Genomic DNA, 11,819 nt, shown 5'->3' on the forward strand with positions numbered 1-11,819 from the left:
ACAGGGTTATAAATACAAAATCAAATAGAGGTAATGCAGGAGTAGGTTTAATAATGAATAAAAAAAGTAGGAGGGCGGGTTAGCTACTACAAACAGCATAGTGAACGCATTATTGTGGCCAAGATAGACACAAAGCACATGCCTACTACAGTAGTACAGGTTTATATGCCAACTAGCTCTGCAGATGATGAAGAAATTGATGAAATGTATGACGAGATAAAAGAAATTATTCAGGTAGTGAAGGGAGACGAAAATTTAATAGTCATGGGTGACTGGAATTCGTCAGTAGGAAAAGGGAGAGAAGGAAACATAGTAGGTGAATATGGATTGGGGGGAAGAAATGAAACAGGAAGCCGCCTTGTAGATTTTGCACAGAGCATAACTTAATCATAGCTAACACTTGGTTCAAGAATCATAAAAGAAGGTTGTATACCTGGAAGAATCCTGGAGATACTAATAGGTATCAGATAGATTATATAATGGTAAGACAGAGATTTAGGAACCAGGTTTTAAATTGTAAGACATTTCCAGGGGCAGATGTGGATTCTGACCACAATCTATTGGTTATGAACTGCAGATTGAAACTGAAGAAACTGCAAAAAGGTGGGAATTTAAGGAGATGGGACCTGGATAAACTGAAAGAACCAGAGGTTGTAGAGAGTTTCAGGGAGAGCATAAGGGAACAATTGACAGGAATGGGGGAAAGAAATACAGTAGAAGAAGAATGGGTAGCTCTGAGGGATGACGTAGTGAAGGCAGCAGAGGATCAAGTAGGTAAAAAGACGAGGGCTAATAGAAATCCTTGGATAACAGAAGAAATATTGAATTTAATTGATGAAAGGAGAAAATATAAAAATGCAGTAAATGAAGCAGGCAAAAGGGAATACAAACGTCTCAAAAATGAGATCGACAGAAAGTGCAAAATGGCTAAGCAGGGATGGCTAGAGGACAAATGTAAGGATGTAGAGGCTTGTCTCACTAGGGGTAAGATCGATACTGCCTATAGGAAAATTAAGGAGACCTTTGGAGAGAAGAGAACCACTTGTATGAATATCAAGAGCTCAGATGGCAACCCAGTTCTGAGCAAAGAAGGGAAGGCAGAAAGGTGGAAGGAGTATATAGAGGGTTTATACAAGGGCGATGTACTTGAGGACAGTATTATGGAAATGGAAGAGGATGTAGATGAAGATGAAATGGGAGATAAGATACTGCGTGAAGAGTTTGACAGAGCACTGAAAGACCTGAGTCGAAACAAGGCCCTGGGAGTAGACAACATTCCATTAGAACTACTGACGGCCTTGGGAGAGCCAGTCATGACAAAACTCTACCATCTGGTGAGCAAGATGTATGAGACAGGCGAAATACCCACAGACCTTAAGAAGAATATAATAATTCCAATACCAAAGAAAGCAGGTGTTGACAGATGTGAAAATTACCGAACTATCATTTTAATAAGTCACAACTGCAAAATACTAACGCGAATTCTTTACAGACGAATGGAAAAACTGGTAGAAGCCGACTTCGGGGAAGATCAGTTTGGATTCCGTAGAAATGTTGGAACACGTGAGGCAATACTAACCTTACGAATTATCTTACAAGAAAAACTAAGAAAAGGCAAACCTACGTTTCTAGCATTTGTAGACTTAGAGAAAGCTTTTGACAACGTTAACTGGAATACTCTCTTTCAAATTCTGGAGGTGGCAGGGGTAAAATACAGGGAGCGAAAGGCTATTTGCAATTTGTACAGAACCCAGATGGCAGTTATAAGAGTTGAGAGGCATGAAAGGGAAGCAGTGGTTGGGAAAGGAGTGAGACAGGGTTGTAGCCTCTCCCCGATGTTATTCAATCTGTATATTGAGCAAGCAGTAAAGGAAACAAAAGAAAAATTCGGAGTAGGTATTAAAATTCATGGAGAAGAAGTAAAAACTTTGAGGTTCGCCGATGACATTGTAATTCTGTCAGAGACAGCAAAGGACTTGGAAGAGCAGTTGAACGGAATGGACAGTGTCTTGAAAGGAGGATATAAGATGAACATCAACAAAAGCAAAACGAGGATAATGGAACGTAGTCAAATTAAATCGGGTGATGCTGAGGGGATTAGATTAGGAAATGAGACACTTAAAGTAGTAAAGGAGTTTTGCTATTTAGGGAGTAAAATAACTGATGATGGTCGAAGTAGAGAGGATATAAAATGTAGACTGGCAATGGCAAGGAAAGCGTTTCTGAAGAAGAGAAATTTGTTAACATCGAGTATAGATTTAAATGTCAGGAAGTCGTTTCTGAAAGTATTTGTATGGAGTGTAGCCATGTATGGAAGTGAAACATGGACGATAACCAGTTTGGACAAGAAGAGAATAGAAGCTTTCTAAATGTGGTGCTACAGAAGAATGCTGAAGATAAGGTGGGTAGATCACGTAACTAATGAGGAGATATTGAATAGGATTGGGGAGAAGAGAAGTTTGTGGCACAACGTGACTAGAAGAAGGGATCGGTTGGTAGGACATGTTTTGAGGCATCAAGGGATCACAAATTTAGCATTGGAGGGCAGCGTGGAGGGTAAAAATCGTAGAGGGAGACCAAGAGATGAATACACGAAGCAGATTCAGAAGGATGTAGGTTGCAGTAGGTACTGGGAGATGAAGAAGCTTGCACAGGATAGAGTAGCATGGAGAGCTGCATCAAACCAGTCTCAGGACTGAAGACCAAAACAACAACAACATATATATATTACTGTATAGGTAAAATTGTATATTTTTTAATTACATTTAGCTTAATGAGAATTATAGTAACATATAAATTTGCTACTTGATCTGCAGATAGGTGTACTAATTTTTGGAAATTTTTCAGGAAAGGGGTGTTAGCTAACTTTTTTTGTTCGTTAAGGATCTAGTCTGGGGTGCTGTTTTTGTGTGTGTGTGTGTATATTTCTAATACTTCTAATGTATTCATAGTGGCTCCTTTTTCTGCTAGATGTAAAATTTTTAACTTGTCCTCGGTGTTTTCCACTGAATGGTTTTCTTCAGCTATATGGGCTGCAAATGCTGATTTGTTCAAGTTACCAAGTCTTAAAGCATCAATATGTTCTTTGTATCTAATTTCAAAACTTCTGCCTGTCTGTCCAATGTAGAATTTTGGGCATGTATCGCATTTGAGTTTGTATATTCCTGGTTTACGGTAGGGACTCTTGGAGGTATTTACATCATGGATTACTTTATCTTGTAATTTATTATTTGTGGAAAAGCTGATTGTGATATTTTTCTTCTTTTTTAATAAATTTGGTGTTTGGTATGAAAGTGGGCCTATGTATGGGAGAGTAGCATATTTAGGTTTGGCTTCTGTGGCACACTGATTTGGGTTGAAGTGACTGCTGTGAAGTGGATCTGTGGTTTTTGTCTACATTTTGTTGTGGAGTTTTTCTATTATTGTGGGTTTATATCCATTATTATGAGCAACTGTTTTAATTATATTTATTTCGTTTTGTTGGTCTGTGTCACTCATTGGTACTTTTTTAATTCAGCGGAGCATCGTTCTGAAATATGCCATTTTTTGTTGGCGGGGGTGGCAAGATGAGTTGTCAATACTGACATCTGTGGTGGTAGGTTTTCTGTAAACGCTAAATTGACGCTGATAAAGATTGGATAAAAAGCGCGCGGACTTCTGTGTGTGTGTGTGTGTGTGTGTGTGTGTGTGCGTGTGTGTGTACACATACGGGTACGAAACAGGTAACATAAGTGGGTTGGTAGATGTAAATTCTGTTTATGCATTTACGTTACGTGTGTTGATTTAAGAATATGCATGAAGTGGTGTTATCCATTATGAAACTGTTGTAGAAAGACAGTGAGAGTAGAAACCATGTTCTTGTTTGTTATAAAATAACGTTTCCTGCTGCCAGTCACGATTTTTCTTCGTTTATTTTCCGCGCCGCGGAGGTAGGGAAATGATTCCCATTATCAAATGAGTTTTCCGCATCCCTTGACATTTCTGATCTTGGTGTTTGCGTTGTGTGACCTTCTCTGATTTCGGAATTTTTTGCTGTCGTCTCAGGCGGAATAACGCATCGCAAACTATCAGACTATCACAGATCACGGAAGACTTAACTCGGTAATGGCAGTTATCTCATGAAACGCGTCATGCGGAAAATATATTCTGAGAAATCCTACCGGGAGTATCAAATATTATTTTATGACAAACAAAACCTATTTGTATGGATATAGCTGTACGAGTTCCACTTCAGAAGTCAAATTTAAACAAACACCAAGTAACTTTTTTTTCTATTTTTTGTTAACATCGTTTAAGTTTCTGACATGATATAGCACGGTGAGCAGTCGAGTTATTTTGTGCAGAGCAAAATACAGAGTGACTATAAAGGCATTCCCTGATCACAGAAAATTATTTCTAAGCAACTGTTATTTTTTTCGGTTCAAAATGGCTCTGAGCACTATGGAACTTAACATCTGAGGTCATCAGTCCGCTAGAACTTAGAACTACTTAAACGTAACTAACCTAAGGACATCACACATATCCATGCCCGAGGCAGGATTCGAACCTGCGACCGTAGCGCTCGCGCGGTTCCGAACTGAAGCGCCTAGAACCGCTTGGCCACCGCGGCCGGCTTTTTTTTCGGAAACCGTACACACACACACATATATATATATATATATATATATATATATATATATATATATATGTTGAAGTCTCTATGGATACAGTTCTGAATGTGCTCTGACAGCATTAGATTCTTTTCTCTCTCTCTCTCTCTCTCGGTACAAGTAGCTTGATGTAGGACTGCTGCTGTCACAATGGCGACCATTCGGCAGAAAGAGTAACGAGTTTCGTGGTTTTATGAAGTACGGTCGCCGATTAGAGTTAAGCTACTAAGTTCCCAAGTGTTCGAGCTCCGCCAGATGCCAAGAGGATCAAAGGATGATACGAGAAGTTTAAAACACTGCCAGTTTTGTTGACGAAGTAGGGTGTAGAAGACGTGGGGTGTTCATAAGCATTTCGCCACAGTCCGCGGAAATCACTGAGCCTACGATAACAGCAACAGATTACCTGCACATTTTGGATCTTGACATTAGAGGAATTTCAACTACAGGTACTGGTTCAGCAAGTGAAGCGGCACGACTACGAGATGCTGTCCTGTCGGTGACAGAACAGATGTTGGCAAAGATATGGAGAAAAACTGAGTATCGCTTAGACGCTCTATTGACAACAAACGGAGGACATGTGGAAGTGTACCCATAAGAGGCGAAGAAGCTGTTAACTGTAAGAGTACGAGGGGGTGGAGATCTCTTCTGAACAATACGTTGCAAGGCATCCCACATATGCTCAATAATGTTCATGTCTGGGCAGTTTGGTGGCCAGCGGAAATGTTTCGACTCAGAATGGTGTTCCTGGGGCCACCCTGGAAGTATGGGGTGTCGCGTCGTCCTGGCGGAACTGGTCGAGTCCGTCGGAATGCGCACTGGCCACGAGTGGATGCTTCTGTACGTGTCACCTGTCAGAGTCGTATCTAGACGTATCAGCGGTTCCATATCACTCCACCTGCACACACGCCCCACACCATTTCACAGCCTCCACCAGCTTGAACAGCCCCCTGCTGACATACAGGGTCCATGGATTCATGAGATTGTCTCCATACAAGTCCATCCGCTCGATGCAATTTGAAGCGAGAGCCGTCCGACCAGGCGACATGTTTCGTCATCAACAGTCCAGTGTTTGTGTTGATGAGCCCAGGCGAGGCGTAAAGCTTTGTGTCGTGGAGTGTTCGAGGGCTCCGAAAGCCCATATCGATGATGTTTCGTTGAATGACACTTGTTGATGGCCCAGCATTGAAATCTCCAGCAATTTGCGGAAGGTTTGCACTTCTGTCACTTTGAACGATTCTCTTCTTGCAGGCCGCAGCGATGTCGGAGAGTTGATGTTTTACCGGATTCCTGATATTCACGAGACACTCGTGAAATAGTCGTACGGGAAAATCTACACTTCATCGCTGCTTCGGAGATGCTGCGTCCCATTGTTAGTAACCTGCCATTGTAGCAGCAGTAACCGATCTAACTACTGCGCCACACACTTTTTATCTTATGTAGGCGTTGCCGTGCGTAGCGCAGATGTTTACACTTCTCTGTATTTGAATACGCATTCCTATACCAGTTTCTTTGACCAGTGTAGTCCGTTAAATTCCTTTTTACAAGCATCTTCCTTTCTTTTCATGCTAGTTACGTGCTCATTAATACTGCTCTACATATTTATGCCTTTCTTATTTTATGCTAACATGTTCTACGAAGTGTATTGTCTTAATATACTGTTATTTGGTTCATCCCAAATGTATTGACAATTTCATCTCGTGCTGACTTACGCACGTACATGCAGACAATTAGCACTGTTCACACTTTCTGAGGCATCAAGCAGACAATGAGCACTGTTCACACGTTCTGAGGCATCAAGCTACCGCCAATTTATTATTGGAGGGAAGAAATCGTAGAGGGAGACCAAGAGATGAATACACTAAGCAGATTCAGAAGGATGTAAGTTGCTGTAGGTACTGGGAGATGAAGAAGCTTGCACAGGCTAGAGCTGCATGGAGAGCTGCATCAAACGAGTCTTTGGTCCGAAGACCACAGCAACAACACCTTGGCCGGCTTGCTCTTTACATGCCATATGACTTTAACGCCCCTTCCCCCCAACCCATTTTTCGTTTTTACATTAGTTGTCATCATCATCATCATCAGTTATCTGCTATATTAGCAGGTCCTTTGCCTCTCCATTTTCTGCGATCCATTGCTTCCTTCTTAAGGCTGCTGAATGTTACCTCCATCATGTCATCCAGTATCTGGAATCTCTTCCTTCCTCGCTTCCTTTTCCCTTCTACATAACCTTCTAAAACTGTTTTGATCAGTCCGTCATTCTTTCTTAATATATGCCTAATCCAATTTCTTTTTCTTCTCTTTATTACATCTAGTAACTGTCTTTTCTCTCCCACTCTTCTCAATACCTCTTCATTTTTTACTCTGTCCATCCAACTTATTCTTTCCATCCTCCGCCATGTCCAAATCTCAAAAGCCTCCAGCCTTTCTCTGTCTTTCTTCCTCATAGTACATGTTTCAGCGCCATATAGAAGGACACTAAGACACTTTATGAGTCTCTTCCTGAGTTCTCTGTCCAGAACGCTGCAGAAAATTCTCCTTTTCTTATAAAACGCCTCTTTTGCCATTGCTATCCTTGTTTTAGTTTTTGTGGTGCACTTCCAGTCGGCGTCTATCCTGCTTCCAAGATACTTAAAATTTGGCACCTGTTCTAGTATTTCTCCATTCAGCGTAATTTTTATTTCTTTATTTCCTCCTAGTGCCAATACTTTTGTTTTATTTGTGTTAATTTTCATTCCATATTTTTTCCGTTAGTTTCAATGGCGTCCACCAAATCCTGTAATTCTTTTTCCCCTGTGGCTAGAAGGACCATGTCATCAGCAAACCTCAAACACCCTACTCTTCTTCCTCCAATTTCTACGCCTTTGTCATCTAATGAGCCAATGGTCAATCATATTTTCCAAGTACAGGCTGAAAAGAGTAGGTGATAGACAGCATCCTTGTCTTACTCCTTTTCCTAGTCCGATCCAGTTTGTACTTTCTCCTCTCACTTTAATTGAGACTTTTTGATTAAGATATAATGAGCTTATAAGCCTTCTGGTTTTCCAGTCCACTGTCTTTTCCCTCATTATAGTCGCCAGCTTGTCCCAAACCACATTGTCAAATGCCTTTTCTAGATCGATGAAGCACATATATAGGTCTCTTCCTTTTTGAATAAACCTTTCTGCCAAGATTCGTAGGAGCCCTGTTGCATCTCTGGTGCCCGTACTCCGTCTAAAGCCAAACTGCTCCTCGCCGACACTCTCCTCCATTACTTTTTCAAGTGTTTTATAAATTATTCTTAACATCACTTTGGCTGCACGTCAAATGAGGCTGATTGTCCTGTGCTCGCTGCATTTCTTGGTTCCTTGTTTTTTCGGTAATGGAAAGTCCTCAGGCCATTCACCACTGTCATATATTTTATTCCATCTTGGTTCATGCATTTTAGTATTTCTCCCGCTATTGTATCTGTACCTACCGCTTTGCCATTTTTCATTGCAGCTATGGCAGACTTTACTTCTTCCATTATGATGGTTGGTCCTTTCTCGTCATCACTTACACTGTTGTGTGATTCAAGTTCCAGAGTTTCTGGTTTGATATTTGTGTCATATAGCTCTTTTATATATTCTTCGCATCTCTGGAGGACATCGTCACGATGTTTGTACACTACCTCTTCGTCGTTACTCAAAATTTCCATAGTAGCACTCCCTGCTCTGTTTTGTTCCCATGTCATAGTCTTTACTCTGTTGTATAGTAGGTCGTATCTTCCTTTCCTGTCCAGTTCTTCAATTTCATCACATTCCTCTTTTAGCCATTTTTTCCTAGCCTGCTCTGTTTCTCTTCGCAGTTCATTAGTTAACCTTCGGTATGTCCATTCCATGTTACCTCAGCAACTCCTACGAGGTCCATATGATTCTTTTCTATCTCTCTTTTAAGGTTTTCTAGTTTTCCTGCTTGTAGCAGAGTTCTAACATTCTAGGTACCAATTTTCGTTTTGATATTTTGCCTCCTTTCAAGTTGTGTCTCCCCCCCCCCCCCCCCTCCGGACACTGATTTAACATGAGAGGGAGCCATTTTTGTGCATAAAATGGAGACTGCATTATGCAGGGGAGATAATCTGCGGTGGTATTCCGTTGCCTTCCGCAGTTCTGGAGGCCGCCCCTAACATGGGAAACAGACGCCTTTTGCAGCCGCCCGCGCCGGGTCAGACGCTGCATGAGAAGTATAGGCTGGAAAATGAAAGACCCCTAGCCCTCGAAACTTAATAGCGTCAGGGTCGGGAAAGAAGAGCTGGCCGAGGGTGGCCAGATAGGGAAGAAGAAAGTGAGGAGCCTGTCATAAGTAAGTGGAAGCAATGCCAGGACTCAGCTCGGGGCCCCGTGGCCGCCAGCCACGTAATCACCAGCTGTGAGTCCCTGAGGAGACATTAGTTGTACTCTGTTTTAATTTCAGCTGTTAACCATTTTATTTGCTGAATCAGGCATTGGATGCTCTGCATGGCTATCTGCACTCTCATTCGCGGAGTAAGCGCCACCTGTGTTAGTTTCCTATCACCACTGCCTGCACAGGTAAGTGAGACAGCTTATGTCGCTAGCCCTGTATGCGTCACACTAAATGTCTGCCGGAGCTAATGTCACGATGTTTTATTTTAAAGTTTTAAGTCAAAGCCCTACAGTATTGGAGCTACTACTTTCATTTATCTATTTTAACTGTTGATATTTGTGGGTGGCATGGCCATTGTACTAGATAAGAGCCTTATGGCTTTGACATTCGTTTGTCAGCATGTGATTTTACTAGCTTTTATGCAAATTTATGTGATTATTGTTCATCAAATTTGGTTCCTTCTCTGGTTGTCATTTGTAGCTATTTTCTAATAATTTGTTCAATAGGTCCATTTTACTTGTGAAGAACTCAAATTTATTTTTGTCGAAACTATAGTAAAGAGTTAAACTTTTAATTCTGCAAGTGGTTGGCTCTTGTTTTCCAATCCTATTAAGTTTCCACGTGCACCGTTACTAAAGCGCAGCCATGAAAAAAAAAAAGAAAAAAATTGTAATCTATGTATGTTTCTTCCCCGTAATTCTTTCAGTTTACAGTGCCTATAATTCTAGAACACTATTTTCTTCCTTATCTTTACTTCTTTCTACTTCGATAGCTCTAACATTTAAATGGTAACCAATACATGCCATTTCCCAGTTGTATCTTTATCCACCCTCCCTATCAGTTCTTCCTTTTCTGTGACAATCGTTTTCATTATTTCCTACTGTGTTATGTTCTGTGATGCAGGGAACAGTCGAGTGCCACGCAGAACCACTTACAATCATTCCCAGAATCCCCGCTTAGAGACCGTATATTTCGCGTATAGTATTTGTGAAGCATATTCATAATGAACGCCGCTGCTCATCATATAGCTAACAGGGATTTTCAATCTGTGAATCTTGATAAAGGGTAATTTGTACGAGTGGCTAGCTTGGTGTGATATGTGTTCTCTGCGACTGGCAAGGATTTCTAGTTTCTTGCTTCATTTTAGATGGCAGCTTCTTGAATAACTTCGTATCAGTGTTCGTTAAGTCCACTCTGGACCCTGTAATAGGGAAAAACTGGTGTTATTCTCGGTACGTTGTAAAAGCATGCTACCAAAATTTTGCATTCTCATCAGAACTTATACACACGAATAAAATAGCTTGTGCTTTACACGGTAAATATAGTAGCAGTCTTGGGTGACCAGATTTCCCACGAACTAGGACGTTTTGTGCAAACCTTCGTTAATACCATATTTATATAACGGTTCTGTTTTAGAATACTTGGTTTATGCTACGATTATCGTACTTTCTTGCCAAAATTAACACTAAAAACATCAAAATACCTTGCATTACTAATCGAGCAACGTTTTTTATTGTTTGTGTTGTCAATAAAAATAAACTTGCAGGATAATTTCTCGCTTTGCTGTTTCAATTTCAGATGTGGAAACTCAGCTTTAATTTAGTCAGTAAATCCACACATTACTCCTGGCATTACTATGACAAGTCTGCAATATATCGCCGGCCGAAGTGGCCGTGCGGTTAAAGGCGCTGCAGTCTGGAACCGCAAGACCGCTACGGTCGCAGGTTCGAATCCTGCCTCGGGCATGGATGTTTGTGATGTCCGTAGGTTAGTTAGGTTTAACTAGTTCTAAGTTCTAGGGGACTAATGACCTCAGCAGTTGAGTCCCATAGTGCTCAGAGCCATTTTGCAATATATCACATCAAATAACGTAGCCTGTAACTATAAAGGTCTAGAACGGTGGTTCACAACCTTTCTTAGACCATTATCAGTGAGTGCAGTCAGAGATTAACTGGTACCTCCGCCCTCATACTCCCTCCCTCCCTCCCTCCATCTGTGGCCCTTCTCTCCCTGCCCCACATAACAACCAGCTTTAGCACATAACTAAACTGTAGAATGATAACTTTACTTGGAACATTTTTACTTTCAAAATGATGAGACATGAATGATATTTAGTTTGTGTTTGTGTGTGTGTGTTAAGAGTGTGGTGCATCGCAAGTGCTACCCCCAATTCCTTCTCAGATCAGAAAGCTAACAATCGACAGATACTTGCTACAAAACATGATTCCCATGCATTACTCCTCTCTATTGCGGCATTTGCTTGACCTGCACAGTGCAACCCCATTTAAAATCAAACAAGTTCAAGTTTGTGCACTATACTTACTGTTCGTAATCGCCTTATTTCTCCTGGATGTCTGTAGTATTAAGAACGAGATGCACAGTTCTATGATTTGACTCTATTTATGTGAAACGGATCTCCGCAGTCCTCGGTAGTATAGTGGTTAGTATCCCCGCCTGTCACGCGGGAGACCCGGGTTCGATTCCCGGCCGGGGAGATTATTTTTATTTCAATATATTGGCCAAACACGACGTTGCAATTTGGAACTTAATTTATGTGTAGTTCTTCGCACCTCCATTCTTAACGTTTCTCTCTCCGTAAAATGTCTTAAACTGTGTTTCCAAACTGACCCAGTGCAAAAGCCAAAATCTTTCACTATGAATTGATACAGGAAAGTAATCATAGCGAAGCCTACAGATTGCACAGATGAAGTATGCTTCATTAAGTCGTGGTTTCCAGTTTCATTTTTCCTCTGTTTTCCTAAATAACTTTTAACATTTCGTTTTAAGTACGAGCATACTGCTACACGAGTT

At 41.1% G+C, this 11,819-nt stretch overlaps 1 non-coding gene across 1 annotated transcript; it reads left to right on the top strand.

Annotated features, from left to right (window-relative positions):
* Nucleotides 1–11,431: 11,431 nt before the first annotated feature.
* Nucleotides 11,432–11,503, top strand: Trnad-guc (transfer RNA aspartic acid (anticodon GUC)). Its single transcript has one exon. It is a non-coding gene; the product is annotated as a tRNA-Asp (tRNA).
* Nucleotides 11,504–11,819: the final 316 nt, after the last annotated feature.

Source organism: Schistocerca nitens, chromosome 10 (genome assembly GCF_023898315.1).
Source record: "Schistocerca nitens isolate TAMUIC-IGC-003100 chromosome 10, iqSchNite1.1, whole genome shotgun sequence".
Lineage (NCBI taxonomy): Eukaryota > Metazoa > Arthropoda > Insecta > Orthoptera > Acrididae > Schistocerca > Schistocerca nitens.